This window comes from Martes martes, assembly GCF_963455335.1.
Source record: "Martes martes genome assembly, chromosome: 4".
Classification (NCBI taxonomy): domain Eukaryota; kingdom Metazoa; phylum Chordata; class Mammalia; order Carnivora; family Mustelidae; genus Martes; species Martes martes.
In genome coordinates, this window is record NC_137891.1 from 149,267,529 (window position 1) to 149,282,067 (window position 14,539).

At 56.3% G+C, this 14,539-nt stretch overlaps 1 protein-coding gene across 4 annotated transcripts in view; it reads left to right on the top strand.

The window, feature by feature from the left end:
• Positions 1 to 14,539, top strand: part of LRP8 (LDL receptor related protein 8) — a gene marked incomplete at its 5' end in the record, with an annotated part of 78,296 nt that overhangs the window by 17,006 nt on the left and 46,751 nt on the right. The gene's annotated exons all lie outside the window — the stretch shown is intronic.

The following is a 14,539-nucleotide window of genomic DNA, read 5'->3' on the forward strand; positions in this document are numbered from 1 at the left end:
AACTCACCCCCTCTTTGGGCTGCCCAGAGGTTTTGCAAGGTTTCTTGATTTTTCTCTGGGCTTTGACTGGGGGTCAGGGGTTGCATCTAGAGTGGGTTTGGGACCGCTGGCATCCCTTTCTAGGGTGTGGGTTTCCCCAGGCGGGGTTAGGTCTCACACTGTCTGTTCTAGCACCCCCAGGTCCCACGCAGGGCCCAGCACAGAGGAAGGGGTCCAGTGAGTGCCTGTTGAATGAATGCAGGGGGTGGAGGAGACCTCACTTCCTCATACGGCAGCTTTTCCCATTTGAACAAAGTTCTTATAGACTCTATTCTGAGAGGCCTCACAGGTCCTAGGCCTATTACAGGGGCCACGCAGAGCCCCTTGCTGATCCTGCCACCTTAGAGCAATCTTGTAGACCAGAAACCCCCCAAGCCCACCCCTCTCCTCCATGGCATCTGACAGGACTGGGTCTCCACTGGACTCATCTCTGGGTCATCAGTAATCAGAGCTGACGTCCAAGTCAGGAGATGAGGGTTTGGCCCAGTGGGCCAGGAAGGCCTCCTGGAGCAGGGGGCTGTGGCAGGCCCCTGTCCCAGCTTCCGCCCCTCTTTTCCTCCCCACACTATTCTCAGGCAGATCCTTGACACACTACTTCAACTGGGCAGTCCTTCAGGAGAGACCCGGGGACCTGAGACCCAGAGCCCACCCTCAGCTAGAGACCAGGCTCGCCGAGAGCCCAAGGATCTATCTTAACCATGGCCCATCCTGGTCAGTGCCCCGAGACATGTGTGGTGATGGCTAGGGCCTGAGCTGGCAGGTAGGTGGGTGGGAGCAGGGCCTCCTGCTGCTTCCTAAAGTTGTTCCTGGTCAGAATTATCCTCCCCATCAATATTAAAAATGGCAGTCATTAATGATAAATTATGGTGTGTGTCCCCTGTGCCAGACCTCAGCTGGGTGCTCTGGGGGAAAGGCAAGAGAAGATGGTGGTGCCTATCCTGAGAGCAGGGCATGCACCTTATCTCTTCCCCAGAGCATGTCACAGGCTGGGCACATGGCGGAGGGAGGGGGGCAACTTAATAAGTCTTAGCGGTTGAGAAACACGTTCCTGGGCCCCTCTGGTGGGACACACTTCTCCCCTTTCTCTGTCATTCACAGACTGATTCCACAAACATTACTGCCAGGCCCTGTGCCCACCCCAGCATGCCCCTACTTCCTGAACTTTCCCCTCACCTCAGCACTCTGATCCCCACGGGCTCCCCAGTGAGTATAGTGGGAGCTGTGGTTCCCTTCACCCCCCACCCCAGACTGTCAGCATGACCTGGGGCAAATCACTGCCTCTCTCAATGCCTCGAGTCCTTCATCTGTACAATGGGGCAATAGTAGTCCTGTCCTCAAAGGACGATGGGAGCATTAGAAGAAGTGACGGCCACAGGGCCCAGTAGTCAGTTCCTCAGGAGGGAAGGGCAGAAATGAAGATCCCAGAACGCCTCTGTTCTCTATGTGTGACCCCATGAATCCCCTGACGCCCTTGTCCCTCTGCTAACAGGGATGGCAAGGTGCCGAGGGGTGGGGTGACTCAGCTTGTGAGTGGCAGGCTCGAGCCCTGGCTGCTCGGGCTCTGAGTTCTGTGTGTTTGCCACTGCACCAGGCAGGGACTTAGGACTTAGCCTAAAATCTCCTTTGGAATTGGAATTGCAAAGGCTTCTGGCTTCCCATGCTGATCTCCTGCAAGCCTCCAGCCCCCAGATCCCAAATCCCTCCTAATCCTAGGAAAGAGGTAGCCCCCCCACCCCAACCACGTCCATCAGCAGCTCCCAGAGCCCTCCCTGGGCCTGTCACCTCCCACAGGAGCCCGGAAGCGGCAGGCAAGGGCCTGGGCTGCGGGGATGAGGGATTTCCGTGTAGGGTTGAGATCTGTCACAACATTAATGTTAATTAAGCTTCGTTAATTCAGTCCTCTGCTTACGCAGAGCTCCTGACAGCAAATTACTCATAAGTGAGGCAGTAAATTTATTGCTTCGTTTTCCCAAACACTCAGCAGCAAAGCACGTGCCCCTGGGAAAGTCAGAGGAGAGGCCTGGGGATGAGTCCTCTACGATTCCCACCAACCTGACTCACCTGGGCCCTGTGGCCCAGAGAACAGCCAGGGCTCATCGTGAGACCCTGGAGAGGACAGACTTTGAGCCCATCTGAGCAGGCTCCTGAGAGATGTGGTGAGCTCCCCCTCCCTGGAGGCATATAAGCAGGAGGGCCCAGAGCACTGCCAATCCCTTCGGACCCGCCCATCATCTTTCCACCTCATCCATCTCACACTGCAGACTGCGGTGGCTCTGTGCTTCTTGTCATCCCGTGGTGTCCTGAAGTCACACAGTAGGGCCCCTAAAGACTGAGTGTGGATCTGGACATGAGCCCCAGAACTGCAGGGTGGTTTGACAGGAGCTCAGGGGCCTCCGCAGGGACTGAGCTCCCGGTCTACTGAGGCTGGACATCCCTGCCAGGGATGCCATGAAGGGGTCTGTCTCTGTCCTGGGTCATGGGCGTCCTTGGAACCAGGACCAGGCCCACATCTGGGCAGATGGCCCTTGAGCCCAGGCCCCCCTTGCCAGGCTAGGCATCAGCCCTCCAGGTAAGGGTAGCGCATCTCCTGATTCAGTGTGAGCCCCTCCCACTCCCTGGCCTCATGGTCCCTCCCCCCAGGACCTGCTTCCCTCCTTGGCTTTGAGCTGTGCCATGCTTGAGACATTTGGAACAAACCCAGGCTCTGGGTACCTAGACTTTTTTTTTAATTAATTAGAGCATTAAATGTTAGCCCTCTGGGAGAATCCTACCATCTGGCTGTCACTAGAGAAGCAGAAAAATTTATGCATATTTGTCTGTAGTGTGCGAATGTTCTACGAAGCCACCTGTGCATGTGTGGCTGTGTCGTCCGGGTGCTGTGGCATGGGCACAGTGTGGCATGCTTGTGAGTGTGTTTGGCATGTGGCGCACATCTGAGTGTGTAGGTGGACGGTGTGTGTCCTGTGTGCACATGTGCTCCTGTGCAAGGATACATTCTGGGTGCATGACCCCGAGGGTCTGCACGCCTGTCTCACACTTCCAGGCCTCACTGCTAGGGGCAGTGGGTCAAGCTGGGCTGTGTGCCGAGAGGGGCAACCTCTCGACCCCTCCTGGCTGAGATGCTGATCACAGATGGGGGGTGGGGGGGACACGTTCGTGGGTGGGCTAAAGGTAGCTCTGGCAAGTATACACAGGGGGCAGGCAGTGTGGGATTCTTACCCAACCTCCCCCCCTCCCCCCCCCGCCCCTGGCCATTTGATAGATGGGGAAACCCAGGCCTGTGCAAGCACAGAGCCAAAGTGTGGAGGGGCCCGGACTGAAGCTGAGGCTCTGGGATTCCCTGTGCTGTACTCTTTCCATTCCACTGGCCAGCGTTTTCTTGCCTTTGGCATCTGTAATGCTGTCAGATTTTCAGAGTGGTTCGGAGGTGTTCTTGAGAGAGAACTGGCCCCATTTCTCAGGGCTGCTCAGGCGGGAGCGGGGTGGGGCCGAGGGCAAGGTCAGGACTTGCACTGTAGTCCCTGTGTCCTTCCCGTTTTGTGGAGGAGGAGGCCAGGCTGCTGGACTGGCAGAACACTGGGCAGATAGAAAGCTGTTTGACCCAGGCCCAGACTGTCCCTCTCTGAGCCTGGCAGGATGGTTATAAGAACTAAATGAGGAGGTGTGTGCAAAGAGCTTTGTAAACCCCCAAGGTGCTCTGGAGAGATGAGCGTCTGGACCAGAAGTGGCCATCGCACTGCAGTCAGGGTCACATGTCCCCAGGGCCCCCTGAGGAGAAGGCTGGGAGGCAGCATCCTGGATGGAGGCCGGCGCCCTCCCTAGCTTTACAGATAGTGAGCCTTTCCAGAACCATCTGCCTGGGTTCTAGCACTGTCCTCCAGCTCCGGCCTCCCACTGTGGCTCATACAATGAACTAGAGCAAGAACGGGGCTCATAGAACAACAGACGGTGGCGTGAAGGCCCGGAGAGGGTGAGTGCCTTGCTCAAGGCTGCATGGCCCTTCAGCTCGGACCAGAACCCAGACCTCCCGACCCCCAGCTCTGTGTCTTCAGAAAGGGAGAAAAGGGACCTGGAGGAGTTTTTTGTAGCGGGGAAGGATCTGAGAGCACCAACTCACGGGAGAGAACTTGGGATCCCCTGAAGCCCTGGGTCATTATGCATGAATGAAGGACTTTCAAAACAATGGTTTAACGATGATTGTTTTGACTGTGTATACAGAATATGGTGAATGGTGAATATGGTATGGTGAATATGGTTGTACCTTGGCCTGTAAATTCTATATAAATAGAAAAGACCCAGCCTCGAGACTGCTTGTGTTCATTCGCTTGTTCATCCCGCACACATTCCCTAAGTGTCCCCTTGGTGCCCGCCAAGTAGACCTGTCCCACCCCCAGTGAGCTGCAAGTCTGATGGAGAAAGATAGTCAAGTGACAATACATTGTAGTGAATCTGTGACCGAAAGAAGCCTTGGATCCTATGTGGGGATGTGGAAGACTTAACAGGAGAGTGGGGGAACTTCCAAAGAATGAGGAAGATATGCCTCCATGACCCCCTGGCCTCCCAGCTTCCTGTGGGCTTGACCTTGGACAAGCTCATCATTCACCCAGAAATGGGCAACACAGCACCTTCCAGCTGCCCTCCCCTATGTGGCTCTCCAAGGCCCAGCCTTTCTACTTACAAATGGAAAAACCCAAGTAAGGAGGAACCAGGAGGCCTAGGATGACAAGAGGCCAGGCCTCCTGAGGCCCCCTTAAGAACTGTAACAAGAACTCCTTGAGGGCCTACTGTGTACAAAGCCTGGGAGTGGGGGAGCAGCTGAGAAAAGTTGGAAGTTCCATCACTGAACGTTTTCTAATATTCCTATTTTCTGAAATACTAGAATATTCTGAGTATCTTTTAAGTGCCAGGCCCTATGTCAATTGATAGACATAGCTCACCAACTACCCTGCAAGTCAGGATTCACCATCACAATTTTAGATGAGGAAAACGCAGGCTCTGAGAGGTCAAGTAAGCTGCCGGTGGTCACACAGCTACTCAGGGGGAGAAAGCTAGGATTTGAGCCGCCGTTCCTTAACCTGTTTCTGGTGGGAGGGGGCATAATGGGCAGCAGACTAGTGTTTGCCAAACCCCTGTACTCGGAAAAACTGTCTACTTGAAGAAAAGACAGAAGTGGGTGGAAATCTCGGGGCCGTGGGCATGCTCAGAGAGCAGGGTCTTCCAGAAGTGGCTTCCCCTACACGCAGGCTATGTTGGGACCTATCTTGTTGGGGGTTCCCGTGTTGGCTCAGAACCTCAGGGTAAGGGGTTTTAAGAAGTGGCAGAGGCAGCCAAGTTCTGGGCCAGGGTGCCACTGGGATCTGAGGATCTGCTGGGCACCTGCCCCACTCCCTCTCGCCACTTGCCTCTCCTGGCCCTGTCTGTCTCCTTCTGCCCAGATCTGGCCCAGAGACCTTACAGCTCTCCTGTGGGGCCCCTGGCTAGAGACACTGAGCTGTGGCCCATGGCCATTAACTCTGCCCATGCTGCGTCCCCCATGGCCAGCCTCAGAATAGGTGGGTGGTCTCAGCCAGAGCTTTGAGCCCCAGCTCTGCAGGACCGGCACCCTGAGACATGGCCAACTCGGAAGGTCTTAACCGAACTGCAGGGCTTGCCAGTAGCTAGCAGTACACCTGGTATGCCATAGGCCCCCTGCTTGATTCTTTTGGCTTCCAGCAGCAGAGATCTAAGAGTTTCCAGTTAGAAAGGGGGGTCATCAGACTCTGCCTTGGTGCCTCCCAGAACACAGGTCTAAGGGTGTGTGCTGGACATGGGCAGGCCCTGGGGGCCCTTGCACCAAGCTCTCCCCAAAGGGTGCCTGGGGACCCCCTCTGCCCTGAGCTCTTTGCCAGGCAGTCCAGTGGCAACGCGTGGGCCTGCCTTTCCTCCCCGACTCTGGCACAGCCGTCTCCCAGGAAACAGGGAATTTTCCTTCATTCCCATCATTAGGGTGCCAGGGCAAACAAACAGCGTAATCCAGATGAGCCCTGGGCCACAATCACATTCTCTTTTGGGGTTTTCTCTTTATTTCTAGCAATTTTGAGAAGACTGAAGTAATTGGTATTCCGTACAGGTTAATAGATTTGCTGCCTTCTCAGTATTATGCCTTAATTTCCTTTATCGCGTAGCAAGTTGGAATTAATCGCCCCTCTCCTTCCTTTTTTCCCACCGAAACCTATTACCAGCCTGTCTGGTGGTTAAAGTCATTTTGTGGCAGCTCTTGGCTCCTTTCCACTTCCCTAGGAATCTTTCCGACCAGAGCCAAAAAACAAGGAGGGGTGAAAAACCCATTTGTACAAAGTGGGGATCCCCTGTTGAGAACTTATTTCCCTCTCTGTTCAAGAGGAAGGAACGCGTCCAGCCTCCAGCCGGCACAGCTGACTGAGTCCCCTGTCGCTGAGAGCATTCAAGAGGGCAGAATGGCCATATGTCAGTGCTGGGAACAGAGGATTCCTGTACGGGCTGGGGGAAGGGGCAGGCCTTTGCCACTCCTGGCACCTGGATTAGAACCTTCTAGGGTTTGGTTCTCTGTCTGGGAGTTTAAGATTCTCTCTGTGATTTCAAAGTTGGACAGATTCTGCGCATCCATGATCCTGAAATGGGGCCGTTTGGGTTTAAGTACTTTTAGATTGTGTGTGCTGAGATTCTAAGGTCTTCTCCTGGAATTAAAAGATTCTGTTCAGTGATTCTAAGGCTATTTCATGACTCTTATGAGCCTCTGAAGCTGCAGTTTTGCTCCATGACTGCATCTTGGGAAGGAGTGTAATTGCTTTCCTGAGGTTGCCTTGGAAGTGTGATCGCCAGGTAGCCTAGGCCCGCTCTGGCCTCATTTTCGCCAGTTACAAAATGTAAGTGTTAGACCACATGGCCTCTAGGGCATGACTTCCAGGTATGTTCTGCCTGTAGTCCTTGTTGGTTCCTGGTGAGCCTAACAACCACCTCCCCCCCTCAATCCCCCATTGCCCCGTCTGCACTGGCCACCTCCCAGCACCTCAGGGGACCCAGAATGTTCTCCCGTCTGAACCAAGCTTCTTGTCTACTTGCCCCTAGCCTTCTCCCCTTCCAGCAGGAAGGTAACCCGAGCTCTCCTCCAGAATCCCAGCAGGAAATTCTACAGAGGACACGGTAAGACACAAGACAGTCATTGACCAGAGCTCTATTGCCTTTGTGGGCTGTAGGCGTCACCATTTAATTTCCGCATCTACAGTCTTCATGATGTGTGCCCCCCGAGGGTTGTAGTTCTCATTAGCCTCATTTCATAGGTGAGGAAACGGAGGCTCAGAGGTTAAGTAACTCACCCATAGTCATACTGGGGGTACTGGGGCACTGGGTGGCCTGCTGTTGGTGCAGCACAGGCTCCCCGCCAGCTGAAGCCGTATGGGATGTCAGCAACCCGAGGTGGGCAGTGTGATGACGGAGCTTGGGGACACAGGGGCCATCTCCCCCAGGAAGCTGCTGGGCAGGGTTGTGGCTTCCTCCTTCCCCCTTCCTGCTAGACCTAGCCCCTGGGATGCTGAAGGCCTTCTGAGAGTGAACCCCATTTCCTTCCAAGTGCACCAAGAAGCCAAAACAGAAACCTCCTTCTCCATCTGCTTTTAGAATCTGCCTTTTACTTCTGGATCAAACAAGATTTCTCAGGATGGGCTTCCCCACCTGCTGCCAGCCAAAATCACCCCTTCTTAGAACTCCAGCTCTGGGCACCCAGCTCTGCCCTCTGCCCTGCCAGCAGCCCCCATGCACAGAGGGGGGCACTGGTGAAGGCTGAGACCCCCAAGTTCAGTGTCCTTGTGTTCGGCAGCAGCACTGAGGCTCAGCAAAGGGGGATGGCTGTCTGAGGCCACACAGCAACCTTACCACCCTTGATTTCCTTATACAATATTAGGGATAAAACGGCTGGGTTCCAGTCCTGCTCAAGCCCTGTGACCTTGGCACAATCCATTGCCCTTCAAGCATTTTGCTGCCTCATCTTTCGAAGGGAGTGATGCCTCGGCCACCCTCTGCCCACCTCCTAGCACTGCTGTGGAGATTCAGATCCAGGAGAGAGCTGGGGGCAGGGGCAGGGGTGTGAATGTGCCCAAGGAGAGAGCTGGAGGCAGGGGGAGGACATGAACATACCCCAGGAGAGAGCTGGGGGCGGGGGGGTTGTGAAAGTGCCCCAAGAGAGAGTGGGGGGCAGGGGGCGAGGGGGGCATGAAAGTGCCCTAGGAGAGAGCTGGGGGTGGTTGGGGTGAATGTGCCCCAGGAGAGAGCTGGGGGTAGGGGGCGGGGGACGTGAACATGCCCTTCAGGATCTTAGTGCTGCAGATTCCCTTTGGACTCTGCTGAGTTTCCAACCAGACAGTGTCGTTGTTCTTGGAACGGTGCCCCAGTCCACCCTCCCAGGGCTGCTGCTCCTCTGTGGCCCCTACTTTCAGGGCCCTTCCCCTCTCTCCGTGGAGTACCTGCCCAGAGCCATGCACGTCCTCTGCTGTCCTTGTCACCCAGCAACAGCCCTGCCGCTGTTGCAGGTGCTAACTGCGCTCAGCCCTCCCCTAGGCCTGGAGAGACCTTATCTGTCCCTCCCACTCTGGACCTGTGGAGGTGCCTAAGGCAGGCGCATGAATGACACACGTGGAAAACCTGACTCCCTTCTCTTCCCGTGTCTAGATGAGGAGCCTGAGATGGCAGGAGTGTCCGGGATTTGTCCAAGCTCACTATAGGGGAAGCCTGCTGTAGTGTGTCCAGGGCTCCAAGGCCCAGGCCACTTAGAGGCTTCTCCCCACACCCCCAGCCCAGGCCTGGGTTTGTGGAACTTCTCCCCCAGGGAGGCCCTGTGACGGGCTTTCCTACAGCCAAGGGCCCAGCTACAATGAGGCCCGAGGGTTTAGCTTCTCCCTGAGGCTGGCTGCATGGTGGTTGCTGAGCCACATATCGTGGGCGGACTGAGTCATTGGGATGACTTCCTGAGTTTGCTCTGCTCCGGTCCAGTGGAGTGAAGGCCCCTCCAGGCCAAGGGAGATGCCTGCTGTCCAGCAGGGCTGCAGATCTTCCCGGTGTTGCTGACAGCCAGGGTGGGTGTAGCTTGGAGGGCCTTGCTATGGCGCTGCCCACATGTGGCCTGCCAAAAATACAACAGCAAAATAAGCGGCCTGTGGGAAGGGAGTTTGTGAATGCTTTCCCTTAGTGCTCTGGGCCTAGTGAGCCCCGGGCTGGGCCTCCATTCGTTTCTGCCTTGTTGGAGGTGGAGGGCATCGTCAGACACCATCAGTAGTAGATGCGTGGGGTAACCCATGTGGGTCAGTCCGTCGAGCATCTGACTCTTGATTTCGGCTCGGGTTGTGATCTCAGGGTCATGGGATGGAGCCCCGTGTCAGGCTCTGCCCTCAGCTTGGAGTCGGCTTGGGATTCTCCTTCTCCCTCTGCCCCTCCCCCTGCTTGCGCTCTCTCTGTCGCTCTCTCAAATAAATAAACACATCTTTAAAAAAAATCGTAGGTGCTAGAGCTGGTCCTGAGGGGTGGGGAGAGTTTGCCCGGTGGAGACAGAAGAAGCACATCCTGCCTGGTGGAGCTGCCCGTGACCTATGAGTACACGTGAAAGCTCACGGGAGCCAGGAACGGCCCGAGCAAGGAGCGGTGGAGCTTGAGGTCTCTGTGAGGATTCTGCTGAGACAGTGGGTCATCTTCTAGGGGAGATGGGAGCCTGGCAGGGGGAGGACGCCAGTGGAGCCGTGTCTGTCGGCTCTGGTTCACGGCTCCCCACCTGAGCCTCGCAGTGGGTGGGGAACCCCTGGGGATAGAGCTGCGAGTCCCTCTGTCTAGTGACCTTGCTCGGGACCTTGTGGCAGGTAATCCTGTGCCTCTGAGGGAAAGGCACGCAGGGATCCTCTTATCCAAACCGGCCATGCCATGGAGGAAAGGAGAAGGCACTAAGGATACAGGACTTCTGCCAGGACTCCCAGGCCGGAGACGAAGAAATACGCTGCCTTGTGGTCACCAGGATGGCCCAGTGGGGGCACCTCTCAGGAAGGGTTTCCCCTAGCAGCCTAATCGGTGAAAGTGTTGGTATTTGCTCCTTAGCCAGGTCCACCCCCTGGTAGGTAGAGGGTGCTACATCAACGTGACTGCGGTGGGGGGGGGGGTTGCTCTGACTGCCCCCCCTCCCAGACAGGCCAGTGTCCGAACTCCGTCATGCACTACCTGACTACCAGCAAGCCCAGGCTGTTTCTCTGGGCACCGGCAGCCCCTTCTGTGTTCTTGGACCCTTCTGGCTTGGCTTTCTTGACTCTGGCTGCAGAGTTCTGCCCAGGGAGTCCTGGGTTCCCAACTTGAAATCAGTGTGGGTGAAGGTAGTGGAGCCCAGAGCCGTCTGTTGGGTGTCACTCCAGCAGAGCGTGGCTGGAGGGGGATCTAGAGTCTTTTCTTCAGCAGCAGAGGAAGACCTAGAAGAAGTACCCCTTCTTCCATCAGGGGGCTGGTGGTAGGAGAACAGGGCCTGAAAGGTGGGAGTCCTTGGTGGGCTCCAAGGTCTCCCCGAGGGAGGGGGACCCTTGGACCCCCCAGCTCAGGAGGCCTGGCTGGTGCTAGAGGAGGTAGAGCCCCCTGCTGCGAGGAGGTAGAGCACCCACTCTCAGCTCTGCACCTGCATGGAGGGGCAGTGCGCAGCTGGGAGCCAGGCTGGACTCACCCGGAGGTCAGAGAGAGTTTCCCAGCATGCCACCCACCCTCCGGAGGCTTCTACTCTGGGGGTGCCATGAGTTTCCCTCTAGCTCTTTCCTTGGCCCTAAAATCTCAGTGCCAAGTGGGTGGCCCAAATCCAGGGTGGGAGCGGCCTGAGCTTATCACCTAAGCAGCCCCTTCTTGTGATGTTTGGTCCTTCTGCAGGCACCAGCCCGGGACCCCTGTGGATCCCATTCACCTCTCCCCCACACCCATCTTCCCCCACCCCCTACAGCTGTCACCAGCTCAATACCTCCTGTGTCCACAAATCACTGTGACAGTTAGACCCCTTTGTCGTCTGTCCCTCGGAGACGCTCATCTTCCCCGTGGCGACAGGGAGTCCCACATACCCCAGCAAGGGCTTGGACCTCCCTTGGTGACAGTGGAGCTGGAGGCCAGCCGTGTCTGAGAGCAGCTATGGTGTGCTGGGGCCCAGAGGAGGGACCGGGCTGTGGAAGGCTGCAGGTGACCCTGCTAGAGGGACAGCAACACCTCTGTCATAGAGCCACAGACCCAGAGTTTCAGCTGGAGGGTATCATTAAAGATTGGTTCCCATGAGGAAACTGAGGCACAGGGTGGGAGGAGGTCACAGGGCCCATCAGAGGAGTGGGGCCGTAGATTCTCTCTGAGCACCTAGTTGGCATCAGATCCAATGTGAGCGGGACACTGGGATAAAGGAAATGATGGGAATGATGGGGAGACACTGGTGTGCAGCCAGGTGATCGCCCAGGCTGAGGACATTAAGGAACAAACCCTGGGCCAGGGGAGACAGGGCTAGGTTCAAGTCTGGCCAGGAAGTTGTGCTCAAGCCCCCCCCCCCCCCGTCTGGGGCTCCCTCTTCATCCTCACCGAGTGGATGGCATGTCCCTCCAAGGACCCCCAGCAGAGGGTAATATGGAGACCCCGTCTCTTCATTTAGAACAAGGGGCAGCTCATGAGCGACTCAGAGCACCATCTCTGTCCTCTGCCACAGCCGACTGTGGGATACTGCGCTGACCCTGACACCTCCCTCACCCGCCCCCCGCTGCCCCGCCTCCAGCCGCGGACTCTGGCCCAGCCCAAATGCCACCTCCTCCAGGAAGACCTCTCTGTGGCGGTCTCCCATCCAGTCTCCCCTCCAGACCTCACTGCCAGACCTGGTGCTTTTTGTTTTGTTTTGGTTTTACGATCTGGACACGTTAAAAAATGTGTAGCTCCTTAGTGGAGTGGGTTAGAAGAAGAGAAGAGAACCTGGAAAATTTTGAGGGAAACTGCCCAGTTTAAAAAAGCAAAGATGCCATCACCAGAGAGTGGTCCTCCCGGGCTCACTGCTTCATTCTTTGGTCTTCTCCCTCAGACCCTTCTGGAGTCTGTCCCTCTGCCCCCAGCCCCCACCCCGGGCACCTGCTGCTGCTTCATTTCCTCTTTCTCCCTAGGTGGGATGAGAGGGTGGGGAGAAGGCACACTCAGATGTCACCTGCTGATGGATGGTGGTGGCCTGAGGCCCCAGGAGCCTGCTGGGCCACACAAAGCCAGTAGCCAAGCCCCCGCCCACCGGGCTTTGTGGGTGTGGGGACCCTGTGGGAACCATTCCCCCTTCCTGCATCGCCAAGAGCTTTGAGCCTGCTTGTCAGCATGTGGGGACACTTGGCTTCAGAGACACAGCGCTTTGCAGGGATGGAATCGGAGGCCATCCCCAGGCTTTTGGGCATGTGTGACTCATGCAGTGACTGTCCTAGAGTCCTGTCCCTGGGACTGAGGGTGAGCAGATCAGTGTGTGCTTAGAACCTTGGCTTCTTAGGGAGTTAGAATCTTAAATCCTCCGAAGCTGTTCTGTATGTTTGATCGGACCCATGGGGTCTTTATTTTTATTTTTTTAAGACTTTATTCTTAAGTAATCTCTACATACAACATAGGCCTCAAACTTATAACCACGAGATAAAGACCGACTAACTCACCAGGTGCCTAGACCCACCGGAATCTTTACACAGAGGATTCTGAGGAACCTTACAAATCCGGGGAGGGGTCGGGGCTTGAACCCAGTGCTGCTGGGCCCCAAAGCTGCTGGGGATGGGCTTTGAGCCCAGGGTCCCTCTCCCCCACCCCAGGGACTGTTGCAGAACTGTTCAGGGGATAATGGGGAAAGGCCAGAGGACTCTGCCCTCACCGTTTCTGATAAGCAGTGCAGCTTCAAGCAGCTTCACGTTTGCCTGTTTTATACGTTGGGGCTTTACTTGGAAAAAGGGTTCCTCTGTTTAAAAATAAAGAATAAAGTGTTCCAGGCCCTGCACTGCCAGCAGCTCCCATGCCAGGGCCCGCCACAGCCTGAGAGGGTGGCTCTGGCCAGTGGGTGACTAGGCAGGCAGACAGGGGAGGGCCTCCCAGGAGGGGGCTGCGGGTTGCTCTGGGCCACAGTCTCCTCCCCCTCTCACTCCTGCTGTGTTGTTGCTGCAGCCCAAGAACACTCTGGGTCTGTCGTCCCATCGGCTGGGGTGACAGTTTAATAGTAGCTTCCTGGACTGTCATTTAAATCTGCCTGCCAGGTTAGTAGGCCAGGGGCGGGCCGGCACGCCCCCTGCCCCCACCCCGGATCTTCGTTCTGCTGGCAGCCGTTGGTTGTCTTGGCAATGCCAGGGCCTGGCGAGTTCTGCAGTGGGGTAACTGGGTGGGGGGGTGGGGGGAGAGAGGAGGCCTTTCATCTCCCCGACCCTGGTACAAGTGGCCCAGCTGCCTTAGGGCTGGGCTGCAGGGCCAGAGCCAAGCCGGCCAGAGCCAAGCCAGCCAGTGCTGGTCCAGGCTTGGGAGAGGAATTGGGAACACACTCATCCTTCTGTGCCCTGGGAGGGGAAGGGACCTACCCAGGAGCCTCAGCAACTGCATTGAGCTAGAATCCACCTTGCCTATGGGTCTCTGCTCTGCTCTCAAAGAAGGTTGGGCCCTCAAGGTTGGGGCTCCCGACCTGTCTGCCTAAACCTAAGGGCCTGCATTCCTGATATCTCTCCTGTCTCCCTGTCCCATGTGGCCTGATACCAGTCTCCCCTGCTCTTCTCTGCACTAGTCCCGGCTCTGAGGACTGGGGTCTCCCTTTAGCTTCACCCTGGGCCAAGTGCCCTGTGAATAATTCCCATTTTCCATGGCTTGGTAGAGCTGGCCCGGAGACGGAAGACTGGGTAGCAGCTTCAGCTGTGGGACCATAGACCTGTCTTTCCCCTCCCTGGGCCTCATCTTCTTACCTGCAGGATGAGGGACTTGCACGACAGTGTATTTTCTCAGGTGTGGTTCATTGGCCCACTTGTTTCTTGGGAAATTAATAGACATGGCATCTAAAAAGGAATTTTCTTGGCCATAAACAAGTTAGGGAAGTGCGGGAAGAAACAAAATGAATCTGGTATCTGCAGGCCTTCTCGGACCTTTTGTAAGCCGGCAGGCATCATGAATCTACAAAGGAGAAGGATAGCAAGTTTCCTCGGAGACCTCTGGGTGGACGGCTACCCCTGCTCTCTGTCCCACCGTTTGCCTCTCTCTTCTCTGCTAGGGGTCAGTCATCCGTCTCACACAGTCTCGCCAAATCCTAAAGGAAGCCCAGGCAGCTTAAAGACATGGGTTTTGTTGGCTGCTAAGCAGCAGCCCCCGTACTTAGCGGAAGCTGGCTGAGCTCAGGGAAAGGGGGCCTCTGAGGGGCAGCTTGGTGCCAGGTGAGGTCAGGTGGCCGCCAGCCTAGAGGAGCTCCCAGGTCCCTTGCCACTTGCCTCCTCACCAGCCCCAAATTGCCATCCTGCTTCCACACCCC